The sequence below is a fragment of the Rhipicephalus sanguineus genome, chromosome 2 (genome assembly GCF_013339695.2).
Source record: "Rhipicephalus sanguineus isolate Rsan-2018 chromosome 2, BIME_Rsan_1.4, whole genome shotgun sequence".
Classification (NCBI taxonomy): domain Eukaryota; kingdom Metazoa; phylum Arthropoda; class Arachnida; order Ixodida; family Ixodidae; genus Rhipicephalus; species Rhipicephalus sanguineus.
This window is the reverse complement of record NC_051177.1, coordinates 69,767,477-69,777,355: the sequence shown is the minus strand read 5'-3', so window position 1 is coordinate 69,777,355 and position 9,879 is coordinate 69,767,477. Positions and strand designations below refer to the sequence as shown.

The following is a 9,879-nucleotide window of genomic DNA, read 5'->3' as shown; positions in this document are numbered from 1 at the left end:
TATAGCATCACCTGGTCGGTCGTCGCTCCATCCGGCGTGTCCCCACCGTCGCGTCTCCCGTATCATTCAATAGATGGCGCTGTCCCATAGAGATGTGTGCAATGTGTGCAAAAAAAAAGAAAAAAAAGCAGCGGCACCCTGCACGCTAGATGGCGTGCAGTAATCAAAGCGGCGTATCGCTTTGATTACTGCTGGGCGAAACAATTGAACATTTCACGGTGTAACCATGATTGCTTCAGGAGCTTCGCCCAAGCTCTTCATCATTCACCCGTGGATATGCTGTAATTTTTTCTATGTTACTTGTCAATCCAGCTATTTCCTGCGGTCAGATTTTCACACATTGATATGTTATTTCTTGAGATTCCCTATTTACATTGTCTTTCTATTATTATGCCTCATGAGATTGACAGTACGAGTAAATATAAAAATATGAAAATCTTACACAGGAACGCCTCTATGTTTCCATACATCATATGATCAATATGAGTCTGGTCTTATATATCATTTTCCATATATATACGACGTGCCCCGTACGACGACACAAGACATCCCAGTGTTTGTGCGATTAATGCGCCAAAGCACAGCGCACAATTCAGAGTATCCAAGAAAAGCTTTGAGGATGTGGCTCGTCTAAAGCAAATATTTTAGCTACGACGTCAACCGCCATATAATAACATAAACCTTATATTTTGACATTTAACTTCATATTCCCTATTTTCAATTAAATATGCTTCATAAGTACCAATTCGATGCAACATTGCTTAGAAGTCTGGGCACAGTCACTGTACGTTCAAACAGATATATGGACACGATTCAATATATTTGTTGTAGGAAAAGTATCGCTCCCGCCCCTTCCACCACACCTGATCATCGGCAAAGCTCATAAACTTTAAATAACTTCTTAATTTTTAGGCATCTCAGCTTATCCGTTGCATTATTTTCGGCACTGATGTATCTAGCCGACTGATACTTCCATATACTTCCATAAAAGTGTTGTATGAGCACAATGATTTAGCCTGCGCAATCTAGGCCGCATTCGCGAACGCATATCTGAGAGTCAACATGTGTGCCCCAATATACCGGTGTTCTTTTCCTGATACAAAAAAACGCACGTGTTTGTGTGGCCGCGATAATTCAACGACTAAAACTGGGAGCGTAGGACAGACCGACGGTTGTGCGGCCTTTTTGCTGCTCTTGTGTAGCTTTATCAATTTCCACAGACGTCAGTAACGAGAGTCATCCTATAGCTGGTTTGAAGGAACTAAGGTCGGCAGTAACGAGCGACACACCATAACCACTGTTCAAGTGCAACCTACACAAGGCACACTGCAGTCGAGGTAAGTTCTATGCTACAGCCGGTGCTGCGGCATCGTTATCACTTCTTCAGAAATATTGCCGAATGTGTTTTATGGAACTTTATGGGTGTTTTGTTCGTGTCTTACGTTAATACACTGTAGGCTAGTTGGAGTATTATTAAGAAAGCCTGTTTTCAAGAGAATAGGAGCGATTAACCCTAGTGGAATGTTCGGTATGCCATTCCAATAATTCCATATGTTTCCTTACGGAATTCATGTTTTCCATACATTTTTCATATTGTCACGCGCGCTCCTTTTTGTATTTCTATGTAACAGGTCCATTACACGTATAGCCACTGCCTTTCGCAAACCACGCCCGAATGTCTGGGAAGCTTCGAAATTATTTTAGAATCTTCTGATGGGCTTGAGTGCGCAAACGCGAACAGTTGAGTTTATTCTGGAACTAGCTTGGCCACCAGCGATAAGGCTCGAATGTTCGATGTCATCTGTATAAATGCCGGCGCGCCTATCCGCAGATCAGAATATCGATGGCCGACGCTTTGGTCGCCGTTATCAGTGTACAGTTTGAATTGCTTGTAATTTGCTCCTTACATTTTCCGGGCACATTTTCGCCCATATAAAGAGTTTAGTCTCGAACACGCCGACTGCTGCCTTCGTCGTCAACGTCGTGACCCGGTGACAATATATTTGCCATATAATTCCGTAAGAATCTTGCGGAAACATATAAAGTTATTGGAATGGCATACCGAACATTTCAGTGTGTAAGCGCGCACATTACATAAAGTGGTATACAAACAACAACGAAGTTCACAGTAAGAGGGAGGCTTCAAGGGATAAGAAGTCGCCGATCAAAGCACTGGAGCTAGCGTTTCGACTAGTGGAATCGTCTCCGTCAGGCCAACAAATGTTGATGACAGGTTCCCTTGTCCAAAGGTTTGGTCCAGCGAAATCCTTCATCGACGACATCAAGTTTCAGTTTATTAACAGAATCGCAACATTCAATGCATATATGAAGGTGCAACAATTTCAGAAGGAGGCCCAGAAGTAAGAACTGTGGGAGAGCCTCCTATCCGAATCGCACAAAGCAAATTTAGAGAGTACGGGAATGAATTGACTATATATATACAAACATAATAAATCATTAAAACTACATAGAACATCAATAAACGCAACACGAGAACAGAATAATATATTAATTAATGTAACGAAGGTAGGTATACTTTTAAAGACGATCTAAAATGGTTTAACTGAAATATTTCAAACTAAGAGTTGAGAGTCATATTAAAAGTAAGTAAACCGACGAATGGGAAAGGCATCAATGGAAACTTGACGTCACAAAGTGCAATAGACTGCCTTTTTTTAAACGTCTTCATATATTATCAAAATATCAAACGACTATTGTTACCGGGTGTGTTGGAGACTTGGAGTAATGTGCACGCCCCGCCACGGTGGTCTTGTGCTTATGGCGCTCAACTGCTGACCCGAAGGTCGCGGGATCGAATCCCGGCCGTGGCGGCTGCATTTTCGATGGAGGCGAAAATGTTTCAGACCCGTGTACTTAGATTTAGGTGCACGTTAAAGAACCCCAGGTGGTCGAAACTTCCGGAGCCCTCCACTACGGCGTCTCTCATAATCATATCCTGGTTTTGGGACGTTAAACCCCAGATAATATTGTGGAGTAATGCGCACGCTTAAAGAAATGTTTACAGGTTCCAGACAACGTAGTATGTACTATTATCTCCGGGCATTTCATTAAAGAATCTTATCTCTCTCTCTCTCTATTATCTTACATAGCCTGTAGGCTTCTTTCGTATATTTCGAGGAAATCCTTCATGCTGAAGTGCAGTTTACATAACGATTGTCCCCACAGTATTTGCCTGCTCGTGCCGAATACTTTTATTGTGTGAGTAGTTTACAAATACCACTTTACCGCTCTATAGTTCAGGGGAAAATCGACGGATGGAAACACAATGCAACATATATATAGGTTGTGTGAACAGGTATAAGGGCCTCAGACAGGCTGGCCAACGTTTTTATATCTGGACCTATCTTCGTCAAATGCACATCATCATCCTAGGCGTGTTAGTTTTGAAAGGGCTGGTACTGTAGGTCGGTGCTGTCGGTACTGTAGTACTGCAGTCACGTGGTTTCGCTGTCGGTAAAGAGAAAAGTTGAGAGGGAATTGTGGATTCCCTCTACCGTTTCTCCTTTTGTAAAGGATGTTGCATTAAGTCTTTGTCTGCTGAAAAATTGATAAACTTACACGAGATCACGAATGTTGTGTGCGTACGCGTGTAGCTGCAACATTTGCGAAAGGAACAATTTTACATGCATCTCATGTCTAAATTCTTCATCATTATTGTCACCGTTTTTTTCGTATTATTTTTCTGAATTAATTTGTCTATTGAATTACTCCTGACGGTCCTAAGGCGAGCGAAGTATATTTAGAAGCAAAGCAACTTTCTCTTCTTACCGCAGTCTTACTGAGTAGGCCGAAGTCAGTTCCACAACAACTTCCACAAAAGGCGGCACCGCGGATCTCTACACTTTCATGGCTCTTTAAAATATTCTTATTGTAAATCGTAGATTACTTTGTAACTTCCTCTATTTGCCGATCGCCTTGAAAACAAGTGATGTCGCTCTCTGGCTGTTAACAGTGCTAGGTACATTATGCCAACTACTGGGCTGGATGTCTCATTTTAAGGTGTCGTTAAGAATTACAGACAATCATTACGAATACGACTCCCTCGTAAGCTGAATAGCAGCTAGTGTCGATGCCTTTAAGCATTTTTAAAATTGGCTCTATAGTCGGATACAACTTAAGATGTTCGGAGAGGCCCCGCCCAGATGACCCAAGCGCGGCAGCTGATAGGCTCCGCGACTGAAGAAATAGTGCCCCTCATTCAGCCGGCAGTGTTCTCGGAAGGCGGGGTCAACGGCCGTCCGGCTCTTGACGTCAGTCTGGAGTGCGCGCTCATTGGTGCAGGCGTGTGCGCATCCGCCTTTGAGGAGGATATGCCGCGGGCTCATAAAGTTCTATCCGACTATAGATTGCTCACATAAGTCCCTCGTGATAAGCACCGCCCTGTAAATAAACACGCATTCTTCCTGTGCAGTTAAGAGGAACCTCGTCTGAGTATCGAGTCAAGCCCATGGCTGATAACAACGCTGACAGCTTACTGCCGACATCCGGCAAACTAAAATTCCTTCGTCACTTTGAAGGCATCCTGGTCAGTAACCTGTTCGAAGAGTCGCGACTGCGGTCAGCCTTTCGTTACGAGCCCAGGGACGACGATGTGTTCGTCGTGGGCTTCCCGAAGACGGGCACCACGTGGCTTCATTTCGTGCTGTAACGCATCCTGAAACACGACAGTGAAACGCCCATACAGAGCGCCGCAGCGTGTGGGATGAACGTTGCCTTCCTGGAAGGCGCTGGCGGCGAGAAGGTTGAGAAGCTGCCGAGGAAATCGGGGATACCACTGGTCATCAAGACGCATCTGCCTTTCGAGAAAGTGCACTTCTCGGACAAATCCAGGTATACAAACATCTTGTGTAACAATGGCGTAGTTATTTCGCTAAGCCCCGTCTTGAAGAAGAAGACGGGGCTCCCGTCGAAACATCGACAAAATGAATAGTTGCTTATATATATATATATATATATATATATATATATATATATATATATATATATATATATATATATATATATATATATATATATATATATATATATATATATATATATATATATATACATGCGTGTGTGTGTGTGTGTGTGTGTGTGTGTGTGTGTGTGTGTGTGTGTGTGTGTGTGTGTGTGTGTGTGTGTGTGTGTGATTGTTGACTATCTTGTTTTGACTGCTATGTTATGTCTTTACGTGATAATTTACCTACATGTGGTACTGTACGCGTTACTGTACGTTTATTCAAATTGTATATTGTAGTACGTGCTGCGTATTTGTTGTTTTCTAGTGTCACTGCGAGTACGCTGTTTTATATGTATTATTCGGACCCTGTGTGTTCTATGTTCGACCATTCTAAGAGCTAAGGAGTAGCCGGTGCCTTGTTTCGTGCTCCAAGATCTCTGTATATCATGTCAATAAAAAAAAAAAAAGAGACGGCATTCCAGCTTAATCAGGAAAGTTAACGGATCTAGAATGGATACTTAATGCACACGACGAGTTCTAATGCGGCTGCTGAAGCGATGTATGCCAAGTTTGAATGTTCCATGTGTCATCATCTTATAAGTGCCTACACAGAGTTTCTGATTGTCGATGCCGCGCATTGTAAATAAATGAGTCGCCACGCCGATACTGGTGCTGTTCAATTTTGGTAGAAGCATGACTCGTAGTACTTAAACTCAGCTCCGGACCTATTCGAGAATACTTGAGAGCGTGTCGTCGGAGCGCCTGCCTTCGAAGTCATGTGTCTGTTGAATGAACAATTATAAACACCCTAGTTAAGCCATAGTATACAGGCTTCTGAAAGTTTGAACAAGGATTGCATTTAAGTCGTCCCAATTAAAAAAAGCTAATCATATTCTCTATATTAAATACCATATTAACAAAACGGAATCCAAGTTAAAACCCATATGACCTCATATATGACGCAAGGCTTGCCCTAGTTGTTTAGAACGACATATATAAACTTATATAATAGCTCATACCTTCCCATATATGACGAAAGGCGTGTTTCATACGAGAACTGAGGAATCCCACAAATCTAAATCCCATATGTTCACGCATAATCACGCTGAACTGCCCATTTATTTATGTATTCACTTACGTACATATATGAATTTTATATGTGATCATCATGAGTTAAAACGTGATTACTGAATATGTGCAATAAATATAATCCCTAGAACATAAATTGCCAGCTTAGGCTGTTGTCGAATTCCACTGTTTACTTGGCATGAGGCCAACGTTTATTATATCTCAGCACCTTATCAGGTCCTCCATGAAACCCTAATTTGAGGCAGCTCCAAAGGGTGAAGAACAAATTTCTCTTAATCCTAAAGAGCTCATAGCATTCTGAGGAGTGGATCTGTTTCATTCATGTGCTAATGTTTCTAGGAAGTCTTATTTGTATATATGTGTTTTGCACATGCACTCACGGCCTGTGTCCATTTAAATTTAACAGGTATATCTACGTGCTGCGGAATCCATATGGCACGTGCGTGTCGTATTACCATCAGGTGCAACAGAAAGCGCCAGGCTGCAGAGACGTCACTTTCGACGACTTCTTCGAGCAGTTCATAGACGGACGAGTTCACCCGAACGATTACTTCGATCACCTGGCGTCCTGGTTCGCGCAGAGGGCGAGACCTAATTTTATGTGCATAACGTACCGAAGACATGAAAAGAGATCCTCGTTCCGGGATTCAAAAGATCGCCCAGTTTCTGGGGAAGAAAATCATCCAGTACGACGCAGTACTGGATGAAATCGTACAGGTATGTCGTGAGTTTATTTCAGTGAAAGCAAACAACTCAGACAAACGCCAGTATACCGAGTTCGGTAAATGTTTTAGCTGCATCTGAAAGCGGACATTGCGACGAACATTTTAAAACTGCCATTTTTCGTCGACGCACCTGCTCATAAGTTACAATTTTGCATTACCCACAGAAGACGCAGTGGCCGCAATACCCTCAGTACCCGCAGAAGAAATGCGCAGACGAGCTTACTTACTGTCTAGTAAAGGTACCTGTATACAGCACCTTCGTTAGGTGCCCGATAAGAGGCATTTAAGGAACAAGCAGTTGAGATGGAAGAGCGTTTGAAAAAAAAATGCTCCATAACAGGTGCCTAACGAGCGTCGTTGGTTAGGCACCTGTGTTAGGTAATCACATGCAGGACCTAATTATAATTTCTCGGGTTCTACATTCAAGAACCCCAATATGATTACGAGTCATGCCATAGATAGGGACTCCGGATTAATTTCGACCATCTGGAGTTCTTTTACTCGCAATCGAATGCCAGAGCGCTGACGTGTGAGTCAGAAAAACTCCAGCCTTAGCGGCCGATTTTAATGTATGCGTTTCGCATACAGCACAATCCTTCAAGCGTTCGGCATGTAATTCTTAATTGCTCTCCGGGCAGTGAACTCCCCGAAGACCAATCACCATCATCATCACCAGCCACAGAGATAACAAGTAAGGCAGGAAAAAATTTCTTCCTATGTATAGAATATGGAACATGATCACGATTGTTGACTATCCCACTGATTAGCGAACAGAACAGAACAGAAAAACTTGAATGAAATGTGTTTCATTCTTATGGGGTGAGCCTCAGTCAAAGGCCCCATTGGCCTTAGCCGCCCGTTCAACCTGGTCGATCAGCGCTTGCTGGTCGGTTAGGTAAGAGCTGGACAGTGGCGCCTCCCACTGCTCCACCATGTGTGTTGGTGTCATTTCTGTGTCAATCAGGTGTGGGGGGGGGGGGGGTCAAACTGGGGATTATTCGCACTTAAAAAGATTACACGCCATGTTCCCGACGTTCCTGCCCCTGGTGCGGAAGAAGTACTGCACTATATGAATAGCGAATGATAGTTTTATCTTGCAAGTTCCGTAGCATACGTGCCTTTGTTTTTCGACAATATCTTGCGGTCGACGTCAACAAACTTCTGAGGTTTGTTCTTGTTGCATTAACGAATGCTTGTTTAGATAAGTTCGACGTGCTTTATATAGAACTGGTCGTTGCAATACCGTAGTTGAGTGTTGTTTCCAGGGTCCTCTCTATTCGTATATGAATATAAGTGAGCATTTTTGCCGATTCTGTTTTTTTTTCTACAATATAGACCGTATCTCCGGATATCATGAAAAAGGCCTTTGCCGAAGCCTTTTCTGCAAGGCACGAGGACAAGTCGATCAAAGGCGATTCCTCTGGCGGGGCCAGCAAGCAGAGAGGTGCCAACCTCGTAAGGAACGCGACAGTCGGCGACTGGAAGAACCATTTCTCAGCCTCTCAGATTGAGCGCATGAAAGTCAAAATTGCATGTAGGACGTCCGGCTTTCGAAGAGACCTGGAGGCTATGTGGAAGGACGCCAGCCTGCCGTAAGCAGCTCATTCAGCGCACGTCGTGAAAACCCATTCAATAACTTTGCAAATGCGTCTTTCTAGAATAAATTTTTTTGTTAAGGTTAGTGGAATTAAAGATCTTCCAAAAATCGAATTTATGGCTTTCGTAGACCGGGCAAATTATGAATGCATGGTGCGAATGTAAAACTGGGCAATAACTCTGGAAATGTGGGAGATGCCTAACAAAATACGTCCTTGGAAATAATATTTAGCTTGTTAAAGTAATCACGACTTCTTGGCGCACTACCTGTAGAGAATACCAGCTTTTACATAGTTCGCATCCTGCAGTTCTCCTCACCAACTTTACTACCATTTACACTACTACGCGAGCTCCATACAAAGGCTTTTTTTTAGCAAAGAGAGTCTCGAGGAGAACGCTTCGTGTCAACACAAAGTGAAAGCGACTTCATCTAGAAAAATTGGTGAAAAAAATGAGTAGAGGAGTTACACTCTGTATGTCGTCTTATTTTCCAAGCCTGTCTCTAGTCCGCATGCTGCAGGCGGTAATGAGGCGTTCAGAGTATATATACACTTCTGTTACTGCTAGTCCTACTTAAGCCATAAAATATCAAAGATGAGCCCGCTGAACCGCACCAAAATGCTCTCGAAACTATGCCGCACTATTTAGCGAAGCTTGTAACTAAATCAACAGTGTCAACAAGTCCCTCACCTTTCAGAAACATCCTGTTTGAAATATATAGCGGATTGAGTAGCTGAAGTCGTTAAATAGTACGACATACTGTCAGCGGCGAAGTTCCAGTAAGAAAACAAAAAACCATCGGTAATCCACTACATTAACAAGGTATTGCAAAACTTCAAGGTAATATGCAATTTAATAATATGAAACTGTTTCTGCAAGTCCCCGGTAAGTTTGGCAAGCTTTACAGAATTTCCACTCCGTGAGAAGCCAGTAAGCAACGCAATGAAAAGTAAGCTACCATGTGTGTTAAACGTGCGGACGGTATAGCGCACTGTGTTGATAGCTGGGATAGTTGGTAATAGTACTTGAACATCTTGACAACAGCGAAAACATCTTGACAACAGCATGGTGTCTCCTCTTCTTTTGTCCGCGTCGTTTATTGCGCTGTTTTCAAGACGTTCAAGCCTACAGAGCACCACGGTCGCATGACCGGTTTTATCAGAGCAGCCACTCGACAAGAATACGCGTATCTCGTTCAGAAAGGCCACTGCCTGAATGACAAGCGGTGTGAGAGTACATACAGCCCGGAAACTGAAACAAGATCTTAGCCTGGGCACGCACAAATTGCGTCGTGCAAACTTAGTACCCTGGAACATTAGAGACGGAAGATTGACTATATTTGGAAGACAGGCGTATTAGTACAGCATCAGTTTCTACTTTAGCTTTACGCTTATATCATAAAAATAAATACATTCCATTAGATGTCGTATTTTGCATTATGCGCTTACTACAGCAGCTGGTGCCATCACTAGGAAATGTACCACGCCATTGTTAAATCACATCTGC

The 9,879-nt window shown here is 43.0% G+C and overlaps 1 long non-coding RNA gene across 1 annotated transcript; it reads left to right on the top strand.

Annotated features, from left to right (window-relative positions):
- Positions 1-1,143: 1,143 nt before the first annotated feature.
- Positions 1,144-8,452, top strand: LOC119381199 (uncharacterized). Its single transcript, XR_005181318.1, has 4 exons — positions 1,144-1,337; positions 4,433-4,851; positions 6,459-6,769; positions 8,113-8,452. It is a non-coding gene; the product is annotated as an uncharacterized LOC119381199 (long non-coding RNA).
- The last annotated feature ends 1,427 nt before the right edge of the window (positions 8,453-9,879 follow it).